Raw genomic sequence first — 12,438 nt, 5'->3', positions numbered from 1 at the left:
TCACAGGGGGAGAATACTGTCATTTCAAAGCATACTTACTGCTGGGTGCCAGTTTGCAGATAAAAAGAATATTTTGGTCTGGTAAGCCAAATTGTATGGTCTATGTTGTCAGCTGAAGAGATATTGAGAAGGATCATTGAAGCTGTAGTCTTCAACAAACTGCACAGGATCTACCTTCAATTCACCAGCATATCCCTGCAACCCCCCCCCCCCCACCAGCCCCCTTGGACTGTTGAATGCAGCACCTGAATAAGTTAGTTATTCAATTTCAGTTCAGTTAATAATTTTATTTCCAGGAATGGAGGTAACCTATGTTGCACTGACTGCCTGCATGGTACCTCCGCCTTTTTCTAAAATCTGCAAAGGAGAGTCCTCCAGATACAGATTTGGATAACACCCAAAGGCAAATGAGAACCCTTTCTATTTACTGTTTTACTTTTCCTGTAGTTACAATAACCTCTGTTACAGTTTTGAACCTCTCTTCCGTTTCCCAAGCATTGTTGGATAACCACAGTCAGATTCTACAGGGTGACTGAGGCTGTTTTCCGTGCATTAGACTCTCACCCTCATAGGGCCAGATTTACAAGACCCTTGTGCCTCTTAGCACCATAGTTGCAGCAAAAGTTTTGCTGCAAATGTAATGCTAACAGGCCACTACCATAGAGCCATATTTACAGGGTGGCGCAAACTAGGTTTGCACCACTTTGAAAACCCTTTGCGCCACATCGTGCATAATATATGCATGATATTGCAAAGGGGGTGTTCCCTCGTTAAAGGGTCGCTAAAAATGGCACAATGGAATCTACAAGATTCCACTGCACCATGTCTAGCGTCATTTTTAACGCCTGCTTTAAGCAAACGTTAAAATTAGGCTCCCGTTGATTTCAATGGACCTCTTAACACTATACTGGATCAGTCAATTTTTTTTACACTAATCCAGTATAGCGTTACAATAGCATTAAAAAAGTGACGCTATTGCCCCTAACATGAGAAATGGTGCGCTGTTTTGTAAACCATGGTGGCGTTAGGGGACGCAAGGGGGCCGCAAGAAGAGTGGCGCATCTTGTAAATATGGCCCTAAGTGATATATGCAGAGAACTCTCAAGTAGATGCACACAGTGATGGAGTAACAATGCAAAGCCATGCCACACAGAGCAGCTGCACAAATCTGTGACATAACTACATGAATACTAAATCAAAGAAGTTACAAACAGGCGAGAAGTGCGAACAGTCTTATCGTCTAACATTTCCCAGAAAAGAATGCTTTGTATGCAAGTACACAGATGAGTCTCTGGGGCAGCGTCTCCAGCATGCATCCGATGTTTAGAGTCTCCAGAAAGGTCTTAGCACTGGATGTACTGGTGGAATTCCTCTTAATATGCACTGAGTGCACCATGTTTGTGTTGTTAAAAAAAATCACAGGTTTTGAAAGGAAGACTGGTTGGAACACTGCCATTAATTTAGGCTTAATCTAGCTGCTACAAAGTTTCAAAGCTCATGCTATATTCTCTTCCACACACTTCTCTGTAGCATTCAAGGAGCCCAGATACGACACACTATTCCCCACGCTGTAACCGTCCTCAATCTCAGTGTCTGAACTCTATCATGTGAATCAAAAAGAGAGTAGTCTCTATTCAGCAAAATCGGACTGGGACAGAAAGTAGGTACGGGCAGAAAATAAATGTGGTAGTTTTGAACATATAGAGACAAGCTTTATAGGAATTTAAAAAGTATGGGAGTTTGCATGTATTTGTGCTTGAGGTGTCACTGCACCTCCTGCACCAATGATAGCTATGCCCTTGTGCAGGCAATGTTTGTAGTAATATCAGAGAAATGAACACTGAAAAACAGCCCACCAGTCAACAAAACTGGCCCATAAACTGACCTCTAAGACCAGCTCTTCTGGCACTGCCAGTTTGCAACATATGTCAGTCCAACCACGATGTTCAGAAGGGAATTTTTCTTCCCAAATGTACACACTTTGCTTCTCATAAGTGCCCTCTTCTTTCAGGGGACGGTGCTGCACTACCAGGCCAGCTATGATACACATACTTCATGTTCCTCTGATGTGAATGTTTTAAGCTAAAAGGCGCAGGAGCAGCACTGGATAAGTTTCCCAGGTGTTTGATGTTTTTTCTGTAAGGTGCATTTAGTAAGAACCAGCAACTTAGAACTCCTTAACCCGAAGGTTCCAGGCTCTATTTACATTCTGGGGTCTCACAGAACAGGCGAGTCTGGAGTTCACTACTAAAGGCGAGGTGACTGCATTTTTTTCAGAGCTCTAACGTGATACTGTCCAGAAAGGCAGGATCCAGGCACTGAAGGATTTGGAGAAGTGAGGTACATAAAAGAATAACGTGGGTGTTGATTTTAAACTAGAGTGGGTAATTTTGTGTCCAGAGTCCTTGAGGGAGTGCATATCATTGAAGCAGATCTACGAAAGTGAAGAGGAACAACTATAAGGAAAGTAACCCTTGTTTCCCAAAGCTTATCCTTTGATGAGGTGTAGCTGTGTATTCAGCAGTGGCAAGCAGTAGACTTTCTGGAGCGGAGGTAGAGAAGTAGGAGATGGTGCTGTGCTGAGGACGTCTTGCTTTTTTGACCCCCAGTACTACCCCCTTTAGTACTTTCTATCCTGTTGCAGTTGTATGGGGTAATCCGCTCAGGTTGAAGTCTGTTAGTGCCTTGTTTCCCTCTTTTAGCTGGAGCCGGAGAAGGTGCCTTGACAGGTTAGATTATGGGTGCTGGAGCTCAGTGTGCGGGTATCAGCTAGGCTTCCTCTGGACATCTGCAAAAGACACATACGAGTTGAATAAAGCCTCCATGTAATTTCTCTTTTTTAAATTTAAAAAACTGTGCAAATCAACATGTTATAGCTTATGTATACAGGCAACTGAAGTTAAGGACCTCAATAGCATGGATATCTTCATATTAATGTCCACACCATAAGCTAAAAATGCAGTCCGACAGCAACTATTGTCGCTTTCAGTGCATTCTAAGTACATCATCAAATGGTCCTTAGCCTGGCATCTCTATCCTACAAGAAATGCCCCCTTACACCCACTTCACGAATAGCTAAAAAGCATTCTGCTAATGTCTAGCCTTCACCTCACTTATCCTATTTCTCAGTCCCCCAAAACGTTTTTTCATATGGACGAAGACAGGAGCCAATCCACCCTCTGCAAATCCCTCTTTATCTGCTTTGGAACCGTTGTCTAGCTATTTTAGCCATATTTTAGACACATTATTTTAGCTAACTAGGCGTGCCGCTGTGCACTTTAACCCAGTTACATTTTATACAGCATTACTTTATTTTTCTAGCAATAGCCACATTTGCAGTGCTGTTTTATTTCTCTATCTCATTGACCTTTCGCCTAGGAAACTATTACGTTCTTAGTAGGACATTTATTTCACTCTGCTTTTTCCAAGGCTACAGTCAGATAGAGTTGCCGACAAACGTGGTATGCTGTGTCTCCTATATTCACAGAAAAGCACACACTCGTACGTGGTGACCATTTCTTAGAATGTCAGCTGTTGTATTATTAAAAAAAAAACACCTTTGTCCCAAACACGTTAGAGGGAGATTCCAGCCAGATGACCACAACTGTATGCTGATTGCTTCGCTACAGCTATTTGCCTAGACGTCCAAACCCCAGATCCACATGGGGACGGTGTCTCTCTAGACTACAGGCTTCTTTCTCCAGGTATAAGGGATGATGTTCTCCCAGGGGGAACCCTGAAGGGCAGATTAGGCTTATTATGCTGTGCTCAAACATAGCGTAGGAAGAAGGACTGGAGATCACTCCTATTTGACAGTATGGTAGAACTGTTTTTGTGTTTCACTCTTTTAGCCACATTCTTGCTTTTATAGTGTTGTATCATCCTAGTGATTGCAATACACGCTATTTTATTTAAGATGCAGTTACTTCAATACATTCCTATTGAACTATATTCTGCCTTTGTTGTCTTTGACTATGTGAAACTTTGGTAGCTGAGAGAAAGGGATGAGGTCTGATTGACCACAATTCCCCTGAGGAGTCTTTCTTGTCATGCGCCCGGTTGCTACAATCATCTCGGGGAGAGATGAGGCGCTGCTAGTTAGCTGGAGAACCTGGATTAGGCCGACATGTGTCATATGGTGTGGAATCGTATTCAGTACCCACAATCCATGTGATTCTGTAGCCCAAATCAAGTAGCCTCATTAGCATAATGAGAACCTACGTGACGTGGCGCCGCCAACGTTTGGTCAGGCACTCATATTCAGATCCTCCTAAGTATCTCTGTCTCTCTAAAGGCTAAAGACACCTCAATACTATATACGGAGACATCCGTGGTATTGATGATTTCCTCCTCAGCTAAATAGGTAGTACCTATCTTGAGCTGCAGGTTGTTCAAGCTTGAACCTTAAAAAGACCGATCCCCATTTGGTGTCCTCATCTCTGAACATACATCTACCATTAATATGGCGAACCCACAACAGGTGGCAATTGCAGTAAATATGGGACCTCCCCTTACTGCATATTTTTTGGCAAATGGCCTAACGGGCCAGGGGGGTCCAGTCACATTTTTTGTCGAGGCTCATCCAGCCTACAGAACAAAGATTTTTTTATTCTTGGGTCACCTTTCCAGTAGCAGATGGGAACACAAATACATTTCATCACTACACACCTGCAAACACACCTGCACAATACAGTGCTTATGCATATTTAGAAATACCTTTATCTTATCAAGACCGTAATAACTGGCTTGATGGCGCCCTACTACATACAATATTACAGATTTAGGGCCAGATGTATGAAAAGTTTTTGCACTCGCAAACGGTGCGAATCGCAAAAATCGGCCGTTTGCGAGTGCAAAAACGTGGTCTGCGATGCATGAAAGGCATTCGCAGACCAAATATAAGAAATCGCAAATTGTGTGATTTTTTTGCGTTGCGCCCTGGTTTTGCGAGTCGCATTTTGCGATTCGGTATTTCCAGTAGGAAATTGCGAGGTGCAAAATGCGAATCGCAAATTCCTAATCGCAAACAGATGCATCAATAAAATCGCAATTAGCGATTATTCGCAGAATGGCATTTTGCACATGCAAAATACCACTAAGTGAAAGCAGGTGGTAACCAGGTGCAATCTATATAAAGAGGCCCAGAATGCCTCAGACTCTGTTCCACAATGGCTGCACTCTACGTCATGGCGAGGAGGATGAGGATCCTGGCAGGTTTGAGGAGAGGGAAGAGGAGACAGGAGCGCATTTTCATAGTGTGCATTACACTTTTTGACCTGACAGAGGAGGAAATATTTGAGAGGTATAGGTTGAACTCAGCCATGATTCTTGATCTGATAGCTGAGTTACAACCCATACTGCAGCGCAGAACACTAAGGACCCATAGCATACCCACCCATGTGCAGGTATTATGCTCCTTACACCTACTCGCCTCAGGGAGCTATCAAGGGGTCATAGCAGCGGCTGGGGGGGTGTCACAGAGCACCCTCTCCAGATTTTTCAATGCATTCATCAACGCCATGCTAAGCAAACTCCAACAGTACATCAGATTCCCCCACACCCCACAGGAAATACAGCAGACAAAAATTGAGTTTTATCAGATAGCACAGTTCCCTCACGTCCTAGGTGCCATAGATGGCACACATGCGGCAATATGTCCACCATCTGTCACAGAGTATGTGTACCGCAACCGTAAACACCAACATTCCATGAATACACAGGTGATATGCAATGCCTCCTACATCATAACTGATCTTGTGGCCAGGTACCCAGGGAGCACACATGATTCATACATCTTTCGCCACAGCAGGATTCACACAAGACTGCTAGCTGGGGAGTTTGGTGAAGGATATCTACTAGGTAATGTCGCTCTTTACACTGGCGCATAGATAACAAACCCTTGTCAGATGGCTGAGGTACTCATCACACCTTCTGTCCCTTCAGGAGACAGTGCCTACGCAGTGCGCACCTACATGATGACGCCCTACCTCAATCCCACAACACCGGCAGAACGGAGATACAATGCAGCACACAGGGCAACCCACAACGTGGTGGAGTTCACATTTGGCCTCCTGAAGAGTCGCTTCCGTTGCCTCCACAAGAGTGGAGGGGCACTACAGTACAGTCCAGAAACCACATGTAGAATAGTGGCTTCTTGTGCAATCTTGCACAATATAGCTACAACCAGGGGCATACCTATAGAAATCAGTGACACTGAATCAGATGAGGATGACGATCCCATACCACCTGTACAGCCAGCACACAGGACCAGTGCAGCAGAGGGACGGCAAAGGCCTGCTGACATCACACACAACCATTTCAGACGTGAGTATGAATAACAAAAATCCACTGACAACTGTACCTGTAGTTATAGGAATTTATTACCTTACGTCAGGTAATTAATTGTGAAAAATGAAGTAAACAGGTGAATAAGAAAACCGAAAATAAAAAAAAAAACGGAGTCCCACACTGTTACATCATAGTGGGAACACCAGTGTCAATGCGGCAAGAGTCACTTCCTCCTCCCTCACACACCACTGGGGTGCCCAGTTGACTCACTGGCACCCTGAATGTCACCCTCAGTGGCAGTGCTGTGCCTGGCACTGCGCCATCTGGTGTCTGAAGCAGGTACTTGCACACTACTGAGGCTCGAACTGTCCTCAGTGTGCCTCAAGGCAACCTCACTGGGAGTGGCCGACCTCTGTCCCATGACTAGTTCAATCACATTGGTGATTTGGACAAGGCCCTGGACCACATCCCTGCTGGTGTGTGCAGCCTCCACTTGGGCCACCACAGCACAACGGGCGATGAGTGCGGTGGAGTTAGCCATCCTATTTGAGGACCTGCAGTAAGTCGCAAACATGGTTCTGAAGCGGTGTTCATGTCTGCGTCGACTCACCCGTTCGTGGCGCAGCTCCTCACACAGGTCACGCACTGCACTGGTAAGCTCCCTAGTGTCCTGAGAGGCCTGCACCTGTCCCTCACGCAGCTGGTTGATATTGTTGTTCAGGGTGTCAATTTGCCGATGCAGGCCTATCATATGTCTGTTGTGGACTCTCAGGTTCCTGTCCAGACTCAAAATTGTCCTGTTTTGCAGGTGCTGTTGCTGCAACATAGCAGCCTCAAGTCCACCGAACAAGGATATACTCTCAGCTGCCTCCTGCGGTTGCTGCTGGGACACTGTGGCACTTCTGCGATGTGCTGAATGACCCCTGTCCTCTGGTATCTGGCTGCGCCTATCGGGTGCAGATGGTGTGCTTGGCCCCTCCTGCTGCACATCGGAGTCACCACTGAGGTCTGGAAGTGGCAATGGCCTGGGCCTGCGGCGCACAGTGGAGACATTGACGGACCCACTGGTGTTGGTGTCAGAGGTCTGCTGTGTGTCCGTCTCCCCTACACACGGAATTTCTGTGGCTGCTGAGCCAGGCCCACCTGCAACAACAATATGCAGCATGTCAGTTCTGTATGTTACATTATCTGTCCAGAAATGGCAATAAAGCTATAGGTACTGCTCTACATGGTGTAGTGTGTGTTGTGTTACCTTGGGTGTCACTAGGCTTGCTTACATTGTCATGCTACTGTCTGTACTAGTTTGTGGACCACAACTCCCATAATGCATTGTTGTGCTGCTACTAAGATGTGGAGTGGACTACTTCACACGCTACTTCACATTACATGCTATTTCCTAGGGGGCTTTTATGCATGCACATATTGGGTTCACACGACAACATTGCACTTACCTTGGCTGGTACTCGGTTGAGCTGAGGTGTCTATATCTGTGACCCCTGTCACTGCTTCCGGTAGGAGTGTCGATTCCACCAGGTCCTCCAGTGGTGTGGCAGGTGGCTCGGTTGGTGGTCCTCCTCCTGTGCCCCTGGCCTCTGCAAGTCTTCTTGCCACCCTCTCCTTTGCCCGGGACCACAGGTCATACCAGCGTTTCTTGATCTCCTCAATGGAGCGCTGTGCCACTCCAATAGCGCAGATTTTACCTTGGATCTCAAGTCATAGTCTTCTCTTCTCACTCTCAGGCACCTGGAGGGATGATTTGCCAAACAGGCGGTCATGGCTCCTCACCACCTCTTCTGTTAATACCTCCAGCTCCTGTTCACTGAACTTGAGTTTGCGCTTCCTCTCCTGCTTCTCCTGTGCTGTACCTTGGGGCTCCATTGTGGCTCAGGTGATGCTGCTCCTTCAGGGTGCTGCTCAATGTGGCTGGGCTGCTCTCACTCAGGATGCTGGTTTGGGTGTGGCACCTGAAACTGCCTGGGATGACTCATTTCCTTCTGGTGATGTCATCAGGCTCCTCCAGGTGTGCATTCTCGAACTTTCTCGCATTTTGCGATTTTTTACCGAATCACAAAAAAATCGCAAATTGCGAGAATGCAAATTGCGATTCGGTAAATGGGCCTCGCAAAACACAAATAGCGATTTTTAAGAAATCGCTAATTCCGAATCGCAATTTTGTTACATGGCCAATTGCGACTCGGAAATAGCGATTTCTTAAAAAACGCATTTTGCGATTCGCAGACCCCAGTTTTCATACATCTGGCCCTAAGTCCTCTGAGCAATAATGGCCCAATCTGGCCTTTATTGGCCATATATACACCACAGCCTGATGCATCAACCGTCAATTATCTGAGGTCCGCCGCCTATGTATAGAGCTCACAACAATATGCAGACTGCTAGTACAGTTTGTTTTGCAAACATTAAATACAAACCCAGCACATGTTGCCCCATACATACAGTTACGCCAGGCATTACCCTGCTACTGTACATTTCATTTTTGTTAGCTCAAAGAATAAATGTGCTGGAAGCAGTTTTCCCACATACAGGATCTCAGGATAAACATAGAATTCTCACTATGTGCTTGCCATTCAGGATGGTTCCCACAGTTGATAACTGCAATACATGGGGCATGGTATTTGCCACACTCTATACCACTGCACAGGGGACACCAACGCTTGCTAATCTTCCGGAGGTGTTATAACAAATTCAAGATGAATACAGGGCTGCCCCTGCCCTGGATTTGGGGATACAATTAATGGGAAGTTTGCCACAGTATCCTCAATTATATTAAGTAACCTTAAAGGGGAAGCAGTTGCACTAGCAGTGCACATGTGGCTCCGGGATGTTCCTGTATAGGATCAAGAAAGTGAGCTGCCCAAGATTATCGCTGAGACCTACTCTAGTATTGGTTGAGATAGTCTGGGGGCCAGACCGATCAAACCACAATTTCAAGGTAGATCTAAAAGACACTACCAAGCAAGTGCCTGAAGGTTACAAAAAACGCTGGGATAAAAAACAACAAACACCTAAAAAAGAAAGGGGATAATCTCCATATGCGGAAACCCCACAAAACAGCCATAATCTTAGAAATGGAGATAACATAAAAATGCCTGACAGTTATCAATATACTGATACACGCCGATCTCGTTCCTTTCAGGACTCACTGGAAAAATACAGTGAGGGAGGTGGGCGGTCAGAGCAGCGAACTGAGTACGTAAAACCGAGAAAGGACTCACAACGCTCGTCTGAAGTTTCAGTTAAGAAGAGAAACTTCACCAACAAAAACCCCAATTTAAAAAGAAAAAAGTGACAGCAGTTACGATCTGACATGCCACTCAAGAAGAGGGCTTTACTGAAGAACAGGAAGTGGGCACTAGCACTGTTAGACAGTGTTGAAGAGGTCACAATAGTTCGCCAGGATCTTCAAAAGCATCTGGAGGTGAAAGCAACTGATGACTTCTTGCAAGTTGAGACTGCGGGCATGAGTGTCTCTGCACCCAACAGGTTGTATAAAGTAACTATTCAGTTAGAGGGAGACATTGAACGTATGATAGGCACCATGTTTAGGGACCGCGCCGTCTCCATTTATGATATTTTGCTGGCTGAAAAAGACTGGCCGCCTGTATACGCGATCTCCCTTATGGAGAGGACGTATTGAAAAGTCCTTCTTGCCCCGTGTTCCCAGAAAGCTTGGTGAAATGTATGGCATTGATTGGGCAGTGGCGCAACACCTGCATTACATACACAATCATGGAGGGTGGGACAAAGATTCCCTCTATCACTTAATACCAATAGAATCCTTACTCAATATCCAATAAAATATGATGCAAAAGCACCTGTGAGGGAAATCCTCAACCACTTAGAGTACCAGGATGTACTTGAATCCTCAAATTCATCAATGATTAATCCACTATTTCCAGTCGCTAAACTCGACCATTCATATCGAATAGTCTTGGACTATAGACATTTAAACAGTCACACATGCACTTTTGCAATCAAAATGGACACAGCACAGCACTCGAACAACATAGAGCGCAAAAAATACCAGACGACCCTGGACATATCCAACGGGTTTTTCTGCCAAATCATAGTGCCTTAAAGTAGAAACTTAACAAGTTTCAGTGCTCTAGGCTCTCAAAAAAAATTCTGCTGACACCCACAAGGCTGCAAGAACAGTCCAGGATCGTTCTCAGCTCGTGTAACATCTATTTTACACAACACAGACCCTGAGGCGTTGTCATATGTGGATGACATCTATCTCACAGATGACGACCTTATGCAACATTTAAGACGGGTAGCCCGCATTGTTGTAGGATTTGCCGAAATAGACTAAAAATTCAACTTAAAAAAACCTAAAATAGCCTACTTTGGTGTCCTGTTTCTGGGATTCGAACTGCCGGATGAAGGCAAGAGCCTTGCGCCCAAATTATTAGAAAAATGCGCACAATTACAACCACCGAACACAATAAAAAAGCTACAATCAGTATTGGGCTTTTTAAATTTTGTAAGAACATGTATCCCAGATTATACACAATGCATTAAACCATCATATGACTTAATCAGGACGACTATCAGCAAATTCGGGACAGTCGAACATACACGCATCCTTAGAGCATTGCAAAACGACATGCTTAAAGCAAAACACTTACATACAAGGGGCAATAAAAAAAATTGGTAATCAGAGTAATTGCTGGTGCCATTGGTTTCACCTATGTGACAATCAGTGAGGGTGAGACAGTCTTGATTGCTTCAAATCACACTTATACTCCACAGCTGAACAACGCATTGCTCCCACTGAGAAGATTCTCACTGCTGTCCAGATGGCGGTCCTTAAAGAGAGACCACTGGCCCAGGGGAAGCGCATTATTGTTGTGTCCCCCATTCCAGCCCTTGAGGCTGTTACCAAAGCGAGCGTTCCAAACGCTAAAGCACTACATCCACATTGGATTTAATGGGCAGCGTCTCTGTCAGCCACTGATGTTGATTTTGTTTTTGACTCCAAATTGCAGACCCAAGAATTCTTACAATATGAACTTGAGTATCCAGCTCCAGCAAATACATTGCCTATTGAACAATATCACACAATCTTGTACAATGATGGTTCAGCCCAACCAGCAATAGGCCCCTAACATTAAAACTTCAACGCTTGTGCAGTCGTGAGTAGATACATGAAGGATGGCAAGTTCCATCCACAAAATACTTACGCGCAAACTCTAGGGGACTTCATTGCACAACTTGCAGCGCTCAAGGCTCTGGTGATGGCACTGGAACATACGGATCCTGAGCAGATGACGTGACTTTGTCTGTGATTTGTACTAATGTGTCCAGTCCTTCAATGAATATCTGCATTACTGGCACCAAAATGTGTTCAGAGATTCAAAATGCAATACTATTAAAGACAGACTTCTGTGGGGGAAAGTAGTGGAGCTGAAAGAAACACTAACTAATGTCCCTGTTGTACACACACTAGGACAAAGTGTGGTGGAATACATGTTGAAGGCAACACTTTGGCTGATGAAGCAGCCAAATCACCAGTAGCTCTAGCTTCTGTTGCTGAAGTAACTCGTTCTAAATTAAAAGTGGATGATGAAACACTGGCAGCTATGAAAGCTTTGGCTGACGGCACGCCCTTACCTAGAGCATATCCTGCTAAATATTCCTACCATATGGCAGGCATTTTTACAGCACAAGTAACAATACCAAGTGTGGAGATTGTGTGATTCCCAATAAAGACCTAAGACCTGAGTTAACAAAAGCAGTGCATGAGAGAGTTGCTTCTACCCATGCAGGTTTGGTGGCTATAATTTCACTCTTACAAGCACATTGTTGGTGGGCAGGTCTCTACAAGCAGACCAAGCAGTATGTCCTTTGTTGTGACATCTGCCAGCAAATTAAAGTATCCACCGTCAAACGCCCATCGCAGACACCCCTCTTAATTTCCACCAAACCATTACAACGTGTGTACTTGGACCATTGTGGTCCCCTGATACCAGACAGTGCATACAAATACATCCTAGTTGCTGTTGATTCATGCTCCAGATTTCTATGGGTTTGGCCACAACGCTCGGCTGACGCTCGAACTGTTATTAAAGATTTGCAAGTCTTTATCAGCACATATGCTGTTGCGGCTTTCCACTCGGACCAGGGCCCTGC

The 12,438-nt window shown here is 45.1% G+C and overlaps 1 long non-coding RNA gene across 1 annotated transcript in view; it reads right to left on the bottom strand.

The window, feature by feature from the left end:
- Positions 1–1,220: 1,220 nt before the first annotated feature.
- The window catches only part of LOC138258700 (uncharacterized), a 38,778-nt gene continuing 27,560 nt past the window's right edge, over positions 1,221–12,438 (bottom strand). The window contains exon 3 of the long non-coding RNA XR_011198510.1: positions 1,221–2,788. This is a non-coding gene — a long non-coding RNA (uncharacterized lncRNA). The remainder of the gene's footprint in view (positions 2,789–12,438) is intronic.

This window comes from Pleurodeles waltl, chromosome 9 (assembly GCF_031143425.1).
Source record: "Pleurodeles waltl isolate 20211129_DDA chromosome 9, aPleWal1.hap1.20221129, whole genome shotgun sequence".
NCBI classification, from domain to species: domain Eukaryota; kingdom Metazoa; phylum Chordata; class Amphibia; order Caudata; family Salamandridae; genus Pleurodeles; species Pleurodeles waltl.
This window is presented reverse-complemented; position numbering and strand designations above follow the sequence as displayed.